Consider the following 14,715-nt stretch of genomic DNA (forward strand, 5'->3'; position numbering starts at 1 on the left):
ATCCACCTCCCTCCCTCCCTCCCTCCCTCCCTCCTCTCCTCCCTCTGCTCCCGTCCATCTTCTCCTCTGTGCTGTTCTCCCTCCCTCCCTCCACTCTCATCTGATCATCTGCCATGTCTGCAGCGTTTGAGACGCCACGCAGCCCCCCCCCCTCCCTCCCTCCCTCCCCCCCCGCTGCCCGTCTACGCCTCCATCACCTGCTCATTAGAGAGAGGATGATGGTCCGACGGTCCCTCATGACTCCGCTCCACAAATAACAGAGACAATTTCCCGGCTGTTAGGCGGCGATTTCACAGCAATCTGGGTCGGCGCTGCCCGGCTCGGCCCGTCAGAGCCGGAGCGACGAGTGAGAGGGACAGAGAGGAGGTGGAGAAGAAGAAGAAGAAGAGCAAAGCATGGAGAGAGAGGGAAGTAGGTCAGAGGGTGATGTGTCAGATAATACAAGGCCTCTGTGCTGTGAACACACTCCGCCCTCATCAGCCAGCAGATGGACAGAGTAACAAGCTTCAGGAATTATTTCCACGGAGAAACTTTAAAATGTTGTAAAACACTTTATCTCACATTGAAAACAAAAAGTGGATCTGACCCCTGATCTGTAGTCAAAAGTAAAAAAAGTGTAGTTTGTGCGTTATCTTGTTCACAAACACAAAAACAAACAAAAGTGAAAGAATACAAATATCTCAGGATGAGAAAGAGAAGCTAAACACACAGAAGATTCTGACGTCAACTTGGAGAGATGAGATTCAAAAGCTTTTAGGAAAGTAAGAGAGTCTTTGGAATTTACACGTCACGTCCTGCCTCCTCGAATGTTCCCCACGTGTCCCCGTGTCCGACCAGGAGAACCTCCTGCTGTGTTCCTCGTGAGAAGGTAAAGTCCAGAGAGCGGAGGACATGGACGTCTCAGGTGAGAGTAAACAAGATGTCGGATGGAGCATTGACAACTGACGATGAAAAGCTCCAATTATCACCTGAAGCTTTAATCTACTCACAAGCTTGTACCATCTGAATCATTTCTACGATATGGGATACATAGGAGTTTTATGTGCCCCCCCCCCCCCCGATGGGAACCAGAGGAACTTCCTTTAGAAAGCGATGGCGAGTGGTCGACTGATGAAGACGAGTATATTCCTCTTCCTCTGCAGCCAAGGCCGGAGCGAGGTTACGGTAAATATCTCAATGTCACCGTGTCACCAGCAACCGCATCAGTCTGCTTATATCCCTTTACCCCCCCCCCCCATCTCACCACCACTTTTATGAGCCGTGTGCCCACATGTGACCCCTGACAGGGGCAGCTGGTTGTCTGTGTGTCCCCCCCGACTCACTGCAGTTGATTTCCCAGAAGTTTCCCCCGGTTTAATTCAACACAAACATTTGAAAAACCTTTCACGAGTGTTTGTGGAGAATTATCACCTCGGGCCACATGTTTGACTTTCTGTATTTCTGCTGCCGTCGGGCTCGTTAAGAGCCGAGAGAACAAGACGTGGAGTAACAGTGGAGCGGGAAGGAAGGTGTGGGAGTTTGTGTTTAGAGGAATATTTAAAAAGCAAATCACTGCACAGAGGATTTCTGTGGATGTCCATGTGCCCACATCCCCCGAGGAAGGAGCCCCCGCCAGCACCTGGGGTCAGCTAATTGAGCCGCTTGATTGAATGTACAGAGTGTGTTTGTGTGTGTGTGTGTGTGTGTGTGTGTGTGTGTGTCTTACACCGACAGAATTTCCAATTTGAGAATATCTGCCCCCGTCTGTACAAACTGGAGCATCGTATTTTATTCATTCGTTTGGCAAAGTGTGAAAGTGAATTAACTTTCAGCCACAGACACACCTGCGACTCTCAGAGCTGTAGATTCTTAATCCACTCCCAGGAGAAAACATATACTTTATTCATTCAGGGGGGGGGGGGGGGGCAGAGAAACGTCAGTGGCTTTGCAGTGTGAGTCCATTTAATGAAGAAGGTCAGTGCACGTCCTCGTGTTTGTGTGCACGTGTTCAGAGACTCACACGTTAGTCGAGCACATGTTGTGAGGACGTCTTGGGACTTTGACCCTTTTCAACACTAATGTGAATATTTTGCTAAAATAAACTTTTTCCTGTTTTCAAGTCACTAAAACTGAGATTTTAACAAGAACCTTTTGAATTACAGGTTTTAAAAAAAACTCTAGTTTCTATGTGAACATGTCAAATTGCTCGTCTTAAAATCTTGAATAAGCTGAAGAAACAGATGTCACAAGTATCTATAGGCAAAGATATAGGTAAATAAATTATGTTTTTATGTTCTTCTCTTAATCTCAGGATCCAAACCCACACTTTAAAAATGTTTTCAATTTCTACATTTGTTCTCAATATCCCCAAAATGTTGTTTCTTTGAAAATCTCCTCACGTTGCTATTTTGTGTCGTCAGGTTTGTGAAGTCCATCACTGTGTATAGAGCTCATGTTAAATAACACAACTTTCCAAACACATTCAAAAATATTTCCTTACTCCTAAAATCATCTTAAAATGCCCTGAATTTTATATATACATATACTGTCTCTGCAAAGTATCCTTCATTTCCAAATACACTTTTAAAACCGTCCCCAGTTTCAATATTAACCTCACTTTCAAGGTCTAATAATCAAATTGGTCCTCTATTAATCACATTTCCACACACACACACCCACCCACCCACACACACACACACACACACACACACACACACACACACACACACACACACACACGCACACACAGACACACACCCTGTTTACTGGCTCCAGCGTGGTAAAGTTGAGTGCTAATGTGTTGCTGTGGTTACTGAGACGTGTGCGACGCCTGCAGCGCTGCTTCTGGACACACACTTCCCACCTCACACACACACACACACACACACACACACACACTTCCCACCTCACACACACACACAACTTGGTCAACTTAACGTGCACTAAGTTAAAAACAGCTTTGAATGATCAGTGGTTGTAAAGACAGAGGATTTGTTGAACTGAGCTCTACAGAGGGTTGTTGGGTCTGTTGTGTTACTTTGTTTGAACTTGTCACACAAACAGTTAGCGGCTGAGAGGAAAGTTGTTATTCTGCCCCACAGGAGGTGGAGACCCAAACAGAGGTAAAACATCTGACTGGCTTTCACGAGGGGGGAAGGAGACAAGAGTCTGAGTGGCTGCTGGGAAATCTGTCTGCCACTGGTCTCAATGGTCTGTTTCATTAAAACCAGTGATGAGGGATAAACGAGGAGGCACTTGAGGGGACTGGCTGACGTCCAGGAGGCAGTTGACTGTGGGGGGGGGAGTTGTGTGGGAGGTTTGATGCTGAGAAATGGCTGCGTGACATTTGTTGTGGGTTGTTTTCCACCATGACTCTTCATAAAAAGTCAAATCTGCCCCCCCCCCCCCCCCCCCCATAAAGCTTTTCTGCCCCCTGGTGGCCACAAAACCATTTCTGCAGCTTTAAAAGTTCTGTTCATCAGTGAAGATGTTTCCATGGTTTTGTTTTATGTAGTAACAATTATCCACCTGTGTGTGTGTGTGTGTGTGTGTGTGTCTGTGTGTGTGTATTTTTGTGCGTGTAGAACAGTGTTGTTTAACAAGCTTAGCAGGATCAGGTGCTGAGTAATCTGTTGGTAATGAGGCTTGCAGTGGGGTGCGTGTGTGTGTGTGTGTGTGTGTGTGTGTGTGTGTGTGTGTGTATACATGCTAATATTTCATTGTGTATCTTTACAGGTTTAAACCTGTATTTACCTGTCGTATTTAAAATGTCTTTTAATCTCAAATTGAATTTCCTTCTAGAGCGACACCCCTCCTCTCGCTCTCATCCCCCTCTGCTGTGTGTGTGTGTGTGTCTGTGTGTGTGTCTGTGTGTGTGTGTTTTGTACATGCTAATATTTCATTGTGTATCTTTACAGGTTTAAATCTGTATTTACCTGCCGTATTTAAAATGTCTTTTAATCTCAAATTGAATTTTCCTTCTAGAGCGACACCCCTCCTCTCGCTCTCATCCCCCTCTGCTGTGTGTGTGTGTGTGTGTCTGTGTGTGTGTATACATGCTAATATTTCATTGTGTATCTTTACAGGTTTAAATCTGTATTTACCTGCCGTATTTAAAATGTCTTTTAATCTCAAATTGAATTTTCCTTCTAGAGCGACAACCCTCCTCTCGCCCTCAAACCCCTCTGCTGTGTGTGTGTGTCTGTGTGTGTGTTATATTGTCTCCTGCATGGAGCTTCCTCTCTGTGTTCCTCGGGCTGCAGGGCTTTACTGAATTAAGACGACTGAGGCTGGTGCACTTCCCAATCGGCCCAGATTGGGCTTTTGGAGTGAGAATCCTCCAGGGAGCCACTAAGCCCCGACTGTCGGGAGCAATTTTTATTCCGTAAGCAAACCTTTCTCCCTCTATCTCTCTCTTGCTCGCTCCCTCGCTCTATTTATAGCCCTCTTAAGCTGCTCTGTGTGCCACTGTTTACATTTAGAGCCCCCCGCTCTTTAGATTTAGAGCCCCCCCCCGCCCCCTCGTCCCCTGGTTCCCCCGGCAGAAGAGTTAAAAGCAGGAAATCTCTATTGACCAGGACGCTCACATGAGGCCGGGGACGAGAGGGACGGATAGAGAGATTATGAGGAGGGGAGCGAGACAGATACAGGAGGTGGAGGGAAGAGGACGGAAGACAAAGACGAGGGAGATGTGAAGTGACAAGCAGATTGGAATGTGTGTGCCAGGCGGCCGGACAAGCTGTCTGTGTTAGAGATGGAGACAGAGAGGAGGAAGAGGAGGAAGAGGAGGAAGTGGAGGAAGAGGAGGAAGAGGAGGACAAGGAGGAAGAGGAGGAAGAGGAGGAAATAGAGGACAAGGAAGAAGAGGAGGACGAGGAGGACGAGGAGGAAGAGGAGGACGAGGAGGAAGGGGAGGAAGGGGAGGAAGAGGAGGTCGAGGAGGAAGAGGAAGAGGAGGAGGAGGAAGAGGAGGAAGAAGAGGACAAGGAGGAAGAGGAGGACGAGTAGGAAGAGGAGGACAAGCAGGAAGAGGAGGAAATAGAGGACAAGGAAGAAGAGGAGGACGAGGAGGAAGAGGAGGAAGTGGAGGAAGTGGAGGAAGAGGAGGAGGAGGAGGAAGAGGAGGAAGAGGAGGACAAGGAGGAAGAGGAGGAAGAGGAGGAAGAGGAGGAAGGGGAGGAAGAGGAGGACGAGGGGGAAGAGGAGGCAGAGAAGGCAGAGGAGGATGTGGAGGAAGAGGAGGAAGAGGAGGAAGAGGAGGAAGAGGAGGAAGAGGAGGAAGTGGAGGAAGAGGAGGACAAGGAGGAAGAGGAGGACGAGGAGGAAGAGGAGGAAGAGGAGGACGAGGAGGAAGAAGAGGACAAGGAGGAAGAGGAGGACGAGTAGGAAGAGGAGGACAAGCAGGAAGAGGAGGAAGAGGAGGAAATAGAGGACAAGGAAGAAGAGGAGGACGAGGAGGAAGAGGAGGAAGTGGAGGAAGAGGAGGAAGAGGAGGAAGAGGAGGCAGGGTTTTGAGAGGAAAGAGAATGTGAGTCTTGTCTAGAGAGACAGAGAAGTGAAGACAGAGACGATGCAGAATTATTTAAACTTGAAGCTTCTCTACCTGATCTAATTCATCCTACTCTCATTTAATAACCCGCGGAAAATCATATCAGATAATAATGTGTATTTCACTTTCACAACATTTATAATTTTGACTCTCAAGGCAAATCAACCCACGAATGAAGTCAATAAACAAATATCAAATAGTTTGATTTAGCGTTATTTGTTAATTTGACTTAGAAATAAAAGCTCATTTATCTTAATCCCATGTGTGCGTCCATCTTTCATTTCCTCCTCCATCGTGTCCTCACTGTATGTGGATGTGGTTTCTATAGAAGATATATTTAGTTTAAAATACCTCACAGATATATAGCTTAATATTTACTAACTCCCTAAAATGAGAGGCCACAGAGGAACTATTTTCAACTTGGTGCTTTTGTGAGTGTTTGTGGCATCAACAATGTTTAGAAAACCATAAATACACAGTGTGTGTGTGTGTGTGTGTGTGTGTTCATGGGAGTAAAGTGACGTGTTTATGAACAACACAAAGGGAATAAGATATAAGAACACAAGACACGAGATGTCTACAGGTTGTGTTGTGAACCTATGATTAAATGTCACCACTCTTCCCCAAAAATAGACTTCAGGTCAGTGACTCCAGTGTTTTTAATGTCAACATTGTTCCTGAGCACTTCCTGTTTGCCTCCTCGGAGGTCAGCTTGCCCCCCCACAGCGGAGGAGTAGCACTTTAAGGCAGCAGCTAACATTTAGCTCATTATGTAAATGCTAATCATCGGTTGTAGTTCAGACCCGGGGGGGCTTCAGGGACTCTCACACACATCCAGGGGCTGGGGGAACCAGCTCGCTGCATTAACCATCCCACTGCATAAACAAGCCCATTGAGGGCCGAGGAGGCTCGTCTGTGCTGCTCTGTCTGTGCTGCTCTGTCTGTGCTGCTCTGTCTGTGCTGCTCTGTCTGTGCTGCTCTGTCGGTTCTGCTCCATGCTGCAGTGAAGCAGCGGTGATGTGAACGAGTTAATGTGATGGAGCAGCGGCGTCCTCGGTGTATTCTACACTCTGATGAGGCACGCTGCCACTTGTGTTTCCTGCCCAGTGTCAATAACGTAATCAGACGTGGGGGCTCACAGCTGCTCAGCCTGCAAGAGTGTGTGTGTGTGTGTGTGTGTGTGTGTGTGTGCAGTATTTGTGTGGCTCTGTCTTCCTGCACATTGGATTTGAAATGAAACAGTGAGGAGATGAAGCTGCAGTTCTGTTCAGATTGTTTGAGCAGGAACTGAACTGTCACGATGGAGTTGAACCACAAACACACACTGACACTTGACTACAAACACACACTGATTTGTGACTACAGACACACACACTGAGCAGATTAGTGAGCTGTTCTCACCTCTGTGCATTTGATCCCTCATAGAACAGATTTCCACAGAACTCGGTGCAGGAATGAAAGAAGTGAAATCTGAGATCTGTGAGTAATGTGCTGCAGCCTCATTGAATTAATGACCACCAGGCCTTGGCAGAGCTGCAGACTCCACTGGGGGATGCTCTGGGTTTGAGAGATGGTGATTTGGAAAGATGTTTGTAAAATGTGTCTCTTATTTAAGATGGTAAATATGCTATTTGTGTATATTTTATCGTTCAAATCAGTGAACAGGTTCATTATGAAACCGTCAGTGAGGGGATATAAAACTTTAATTTTCCACAGCTAAAACCAGAGCCTGTTTTCAGGTTGTTAGCAGTAAACTGGGTCCATGGGGGGGACTCCAGTATTTCCTCCTGAGCTGCTTGGGGCTCTAAAAAGCTCAATAAATCAAAATGAGAGAGAACTTGTTTGTTCTGTTTGTTGAACTTGACTCTTTCTCTTTGGTTTCGTCTCCTTCAAGTATTTGACTGCGGTGATTGTTCTGAAATCTAAAGACGACAAAGTGAGAGAGAGATTAAATCTAATGAAGCTCGTCCCCTTGTTCCTCAGCGTGATGCTCACCACAGGGTTACACACCCAGGTTGTGTGTCTGTGCATCATTAGCTCCTCCTCCACCGGCTCAGAGCTCTGATCTGCAAACATTGATTGGAATCAATAATTCACACCAGAGCTTTAATATTTGATGTGTGGAGCGATAATCTGCTGGGGATAAGTGTTAAACACACACAAACACACACACACACACACACACAGACACACACAGACACACAGTCCATGAGGACGACGGGTCCCGACAAGGCCGGTGTTTATACAGACAAATGAACAAAAACACACACACGCTCACACAGGTGATAATGATGTTTGTGAGTCTGTGTGTGGTTCCAGAGCGTCACGGAGTCGCTGCTGAATATTTGATGCGTCAGGTTTATGGTGAAGTCGACCTCGAGCCGCGGTCACCGGCGGTTCCTCTGTCGCTCGGCCGCCATTGATCAGACCATCGTCCACCTGCTTCTGCCTCATCTGAAAATAATGAGACTATTGAGCCGGGAGCACGAGAGAAAAGACTCTGAACTCCTGTTAACAGCAGAGAGACGAGAGCTGAGGCTTTAATTACAGCCTTCAGTGTTTTATTAATTTGCCCGAGCCTCCTCTTGGATGTTTGCTGAGGAGGAAATTGGTCTGGTTGCAGAAAGATTCTGAAAGTCATGGATGAAAGCCACTAATTTATTCTCTCGACATGTTTGTGAAGAGTCTCAGAACTCGTTCACAGCTTCCACAGTCACATGGTTCATGTCTCTTATTGTCTTTACTGTGATTGTGTTCACTTTGTTTCTCTTTGTTGTTTTGTGTATTCATTCTCTTTTTAAGCATCATTGTTGATGTTATGTCTCTGTTCTGTTTCCTCTGTCTGTCATTGCGTCTCTTTGTTGTCATTGTGTGTCTCATTGTCGTCGAGATAACAAGTAAACAGAGTTAAAGGTGTAACACAAAGACTTTAACCAGTTAAACCATCATTGAGTAAAACAACAATGTATTCCACTTGAGTTAGAATCCAGGCCTGGTCCCCAGACGTCAAACATCTTAATCCTTAGTTCTCCTACGAGTCCTTCACACCGGGTTTGGACCTTCAGACTTTTCAGCTTGGTCTGAATCAGAACTCAGGATAAACCAGGAAGAGTTTGAAATGGTGGCTGAGCAGAAGGACGTCGGGGACACGAGCCCAGATCAGCAGAAGACAAAGGACGGATGAGGACAACAATCATATAAGAACTGATATCTATGAGTGCTGGAGCAGCCTAATTGAATTGAAGGGGCCGTTGGGCCTTGGTGGAGAGAGGAGCTCTACTGATGTTCTCCTGATAATCAATCTGAGCAGCAGGAACATCTTTATATCTTTCTAAGTCGACAGTCAATACGTTGAGATTTGACGTGAGGACACATTTGACTCTTCCTGTGTCTCACCGCTCAGCAGCCGTGAAGAGACTCGAACACATCACGTCTGAACACCAGACGTCTGCAGCTCGGTCGCGCCTGAGCAGACGAACAGAAGCAGAACCACTGAGATCATGAACCCACACTGAGTTCACTCCGCTCTCCGTGCTGCCGCCACACGAGCCGAACACACAACACCGCCGTGTGAACCACACAATTGTTGTGTGAATCCATTTACCTTTTGTTCCCGGCTGTACTCCACCGGGACGAGGGGACTAATCCTACTCTGCAGTCCGCAGCGACTCCACGCCTCCTCCTGAACGCAGCGGCCTGGAGGAAAGTCATTAGGTCGACGGCAGCTGCTCCACAGGGAATCATAATTGTCATCATCCGCCGTTTGGTGAAGTGTGATTCAGCCGCTGCTGCTCGGAGGCGTCGGCAGAATTAAACGTTTCCTGTTTTTTCTTTTCAGACGAAACTGTTGATTCTTCCTGTAACTTTCTGATGAAACCAAGAATCTCTTATCACCTTTCTTCTTCTTCTTCTTCTTCTTCTTCTTCTTCTTCTTCTTCTTCTTCTTCTTCTTCTTCTTCTTCTTCTTCTTCTTCTTCTTCTTCTTCTTCTTCTCCCTGATTTCATCCTTCATTCAGATTCATCTTTGTATTACATCCATTCAGGTTCACATCCATATTTTAATCGTGTTCATGTTCAAATTCCATCTCCAGCTCTCGGGAGGGAAATTCATGAAAAACACAGACAGCATGAGGAGAGTTCTCTCTTTTTTTAAACTTTCAAAGACGCAACTGGTGCTGTATGAAAGGGAAATGTACCAGTAAGTGTTGTGTGTGTGTGTGAGTGTGTGTGCATGTGTGAGTGCACGCAGGCTGACAGTGTACACGTGTGTGTGCACCTTAGTGTGCATTTAAATGATAGTTGCATTGGAAATGTTTCTCAGCTTCCCTGCAACGTCTCCTGCTGAGGGAGATGAGAGGAGCTGACACACAGAAATAAAAATATCTCTCAATAACACTCCCACACAAACACACACACACACACACACACTCTGCAACCCAAGAGGCCACACACACAAACACAATCAACACACACTTGTATCACACAGCCTGAACACCCTTTTTGTGTGTCTCTCTCATCTTTTCATTTCCCCTCTCGTGCATATGGATGTAAAACCTGCTGCTGGTTCTGAGCTTTAAAAAGACATTAAAGTGTCACAGAGCTTTTCTTGCTTTAACTAGAATTTCAACCTCACATTTTTTGCATTTTTTAAACAAATTAAACACATTTGCATCATGTAGAGTTGTGAGTGTGTCTCCGTTAATGGTTGTGAAGTGATTATTTGGAGAGTAGGATTCACAGGGTCCTTCAGCGGCTTCACAAATCCTCAGTATTTATGCATCAGAGCTGTTTTTTGTGTACTTCTTTTGTGCGTCTTCCACAGGGGCAGCACGGAGCTAATTGTGTTTGTATGAATGGCGGCGAGCAGGTTTGTTCATGAATGCAAACAACACTGAACCCGCAGCAGCAGCTTCCTCAGCCCCGGTGGAGGGGCTCCTATTCATGACTGTGCTGAAGAGCCCAGTCGGCTCCTCGGCTCCCATTTATCTGTCTGTGTGTCTCCCTGCCAGCTGGCTCCCATCACACACACACATCACACACATCACACACACACACACACACACACACACACACACACGCACACACTGCATCCATGACCAGGAAATCACCTGGCTGTGATTATGGGAACAGGGCCGCCGACAAATCAAAGCTGAAATCTCGGGGTCACCTGGTTGGAGGCGGCACTAGACCTGCTCTGACATTTTCAAAGTTTATTATGGATTTATGAATTTAGTGGCTACACAGACACACAGGCACACACACAGACACACACACACACACACACAAACAGACACAGACACACACACACACACACACACACACACACACACACAAACAGGCACAAACACTCACACACCCAGACAGACAGACAGCGCTCTTCTTCCACACCCAACTCCTCTGTGTTTTTGCAGCGCTTGTTGGGAGCGTTTGTGCGACTCGGTCACCCCCCCCCCCCCCCGTCCTTCATGTCGGAGACTCAATTTGGAGAAATGTCAGTGAGCACAATGAGCTGTCGGGAGCAGGGCCGCTGTGTCACGGCGCCGCAGACAGATTCAAACACATCGGCCGCACTCATCATCATCTCCAACCACCTGAGAGAGAGAGGGAGAGGAGGGAGAGCGAGAGGAGGGAGAGAGAGGAGGGAGAGGAGGGAGAGAGAGAGGAGGGAGAGAGGGAGAGAGTGGAGGGAGAGGAGGGAGAGAGAGAGAGAAGAGGTACAGGAGGGAGAGGAGGGAGAGAGAGAGAGAGAGAGAGGAGGGAGGGAGAGGAGGGAGAGAGAGAGAGAAGAGGTACAGGAGGGAGAGGAGGGAGAGAGAGAGAGAGAGAGAGAGGAGGGAGGGAGAGGAGGGAGAGAGAGGAGGTACAGGAGGGAGAGAGAGAGAGAGAGAAGAGGTACAGGAGGGAGAGGAGAGAGAGGAGGGAGAGGAGGGAGAGAGAGAGAGAGGAGGAGGAGGAGGAGAGAGAGGAGGTACAGGAGGGAGAGAGAGAGAGAAGAGGTACAGGAGGGAGAGGAGGGAGAGGAGGGAGAGAGAGAGAGAGGAGGAAGAGGAGAGACAGAAGAGGGAGCCGGGTGTCAGGTTGGGAAACACCTCAACAGCCTATCAGTCACAACCTCCTCTGTTGCCATGGCAACGGGGGGACTGTCAGGCATCCTGGAGAGAGGGGGGGGGGGGGTCCCTTTACTTCAGGAGTGTGAGTGTGTGTTTGTTTGTGTGTGTTTGTGTGTGTGGAGATTCTTCCCAAACAACTCAGTGAAGTTAAACTTCCTCTGCTCAGCGACTACACATTAAGAGACAAAGAAGAAGAACTGTGTCCAGGCCCGAGCGTCCCTCAGAGACATCCGTCCTCTGGATGTCTCTGATGTCGAAGCGTCCCTCTCTGAGAAATTGGTGCAAATGTCGAGGTCTAAATTTATCAAACTTCACTTTAATATATATATTTAATAATCATCACATCCTCCGAATCAAACTTTATGTTTTCTTCTCCACTCGTTTGTTTGTGTGTTCACAGGGTTACGCAAAAACTACTATTCATATCGCTGCCCACACAGCAGCAGCAGTGTGTGTGTGCAGAGACCTTCTGTGTAGACGCTGCTTCACGATGCTCCTCATTGACGACTCGGCCCGTCGACGTGTCTGAGGCACAAGAGCCACAGACAACAAGGTCAAGGGTCAGAGAGCAGGAGAACAACACCTGCATGTGATCCGCAGCTGAAGAGGAGCTGCTTCAGATTCTAACTGCTTCAGATTCTAAATGCTTCAGATTCTAAATGCTTCAGATTCTAAACGCTTCAGATTCTAAATGCTTCAGATTCCAAACACTTCAGATTCTAAAAGCTTCAGATTCTAAATGCTTCAGATTCCAAACGCTTCAGATTCTAAAAGCTTCAGATTCTAAATGCTTCAGATTCTAAATGCTTCAGATTCTAAATGCTTCAGATTCTAAATGCTTCAGATTCTAAATGCTTCAGATTCTAAACGCTTCAGATTCTAAAGGCTTCAGATTCTAAAGGCTTCAGATTCTAAACGCTTCAGATTCTAAATGCTTCAGATTCTAAACGCTTCAGATTCTAAACGCTTCAGATTCTAAACGCTTCAGATTCTAAACGCTTCAGATTCTAAACGCTTCAGATTCTAAACGCTTCAGATTCTAAACGCTTCAGATTCTAAACACTTCAGATTCTAAACGCTTCAGATTCTAAATGCTTCAGATTCTAAACGCCTGTTATTTCCAGCTTCGTGTCCGATGAGGCCATTAGGACTTGAAGCTGTGAGGAGTCGACATCACACAACAAACACGTTTGTGTAGGTAATGACCTCAGGACGCCGGGGATTCGTTATTCTGCTGTTTCTGGATGATGAGAAGCACAAAGTCAGCAGCTGCCCGAAGGCCCCAGACCACAAGTTTACTATTATTTAGATTTAATTTGTGTAACTGTAATTTCTCTTTCTGAATTTACACAAGCAGAACAAACCAGAAGCTCGATGAACAGATTCTTCATGTGAAGCTTCTGGTTTCTAGTCATCAGTAGTTTTCTATCTTCTCCTTATTATTTAAATTTAAATCTGCAGCCATAATATGCTGTTATATGCTCACTGACCACATCCTTACTTTCCCACATGTATATTAAATCTTATATAAGCTGATGTTCTGATAAGATGAACAAACATTACCCATGTATGTAAATATCATGATGTTCTTCTGCTTCTTTGATTTGTACTATTTTACAGATGTTTCCTTTATTGCATGTTTATATTTCAGGTTTTTAATGATATTCTCAGTTGCATTTCATCTTAAACAGGTTTATTCTGCTACTTTTAATTTCCTCTTGAGGGGAAAAACATTCATTTCTCTTTAAATAACCCATAAGACATTGATCATAACAATTAAGAAAATGCAACCTCCTTGAACACAAATGCATTTCATGGACATTCTCATAAAAAAAAACGTTTTAATCAACTTTTCTTCACGAGATGTAATAAAATCCACCTTTGCATTATTTATAATATCCTCTTACATCTTAACTCCCACTTCTTTACTCTCAGTTTTTGTTCTCCCACCAATGATTTGATCTTTGTGGGCGTTTAATTCGATAAAAAAAAAGAAGATTTGTGGCACATGACAATACATTAATGCGCAGACACACGCACAGAATATGCACAACATGTGTTAACCCACAACACCGGTGCATCACGTTTTAATAAGCGCGTCCACATCCTCATATTTCCTCTAATTCTGGAAGACTGGTGCGCTATTTATATCTCCCAGCAGGACCAGTGAGTCCCTGGTTCATTCTGCAGTGAGACGCGTGACGGGGACGAGATGCGGGAAAAGACCAAATTGTTGCTGTAACGGAGCATCCACCGGTGCAGCGGGTCTATTTTTAGCCGGGAACTACATCAGCTCTGACTGCAGACACCGCGAGGGGAGATCTCCAGCGCGGCTCGGCGGAGGTCTCCACACAACCACCGACATCTCCACACAACCACCGACATCTCCACACAACCACTGACATCTCCACACAACCACTGACATCTCACCCGAGCAAAGTAAAGCGGGACTCGCTGCAGAGAACAACAGTTACTGTGCGAAACGGTGTCAGAGTCTGCACGAGCGAGAGGGACACACAAAGTGCACACGGGGATAAGACATGTGCGTGTGTGTGTGCGTGTGGGGGGATTTGTGTGTGTGTGTGTGTGTGTGTGTGCGTGTGTAAGAGGTGTTTTGATCATCCCCAAGCGTGATCCTTCCGTGCGTCCTGATGTTGGAGCGCAGGATCAGTGGTGGTAACCCTGTCTGAGGCACAGCAGGGGGTCCGAGAGGGAGGGAGGGAGGGAGGGAGGCAGAGAGAGAGGGGTGGGAGAGAGGGAGAGAGGGAGAGAGAGAGGGAGAGAGAGAGAGAGAGAGAGAGAGAGGGAGAGAGAGAGAGAGAGAGAGAGAGAGCAGCACATTGGTCGGGCCACTTTCCCGACGACACACCATCACTCGTCAACCTGTGGGTAGATCCCCTGCGCGCTGCTCCTCCGTCTCCTCCACCCACTGCCACCCTCTCCCCCTCTCGCACACCGAGCCGAGCGCGACCCCCTCGGACAGCCAGGACGCATGCACCGGGAGAGGGTGCCGGTTCGATTCCCGCGCGGAGGAGAGGAGCCAAAAAGTTGAGGGGGTCGTGCGCCTATTCCCGCTTC

Source organism: Pleuronectes platessa, chromosome 9 (assembly GCF_947347685.1).
Source record: "Pleuronectes platessa chromosome 9, fPlePla1.1, whole genome shotgun sequence".
Lineage (NCBI taxonomy): Eukaryota > Metazoa > Chordata > Actinopteri > Pleuronectiformes > Pleuronectidae > Pleuronectes > Pleuronectes platessa.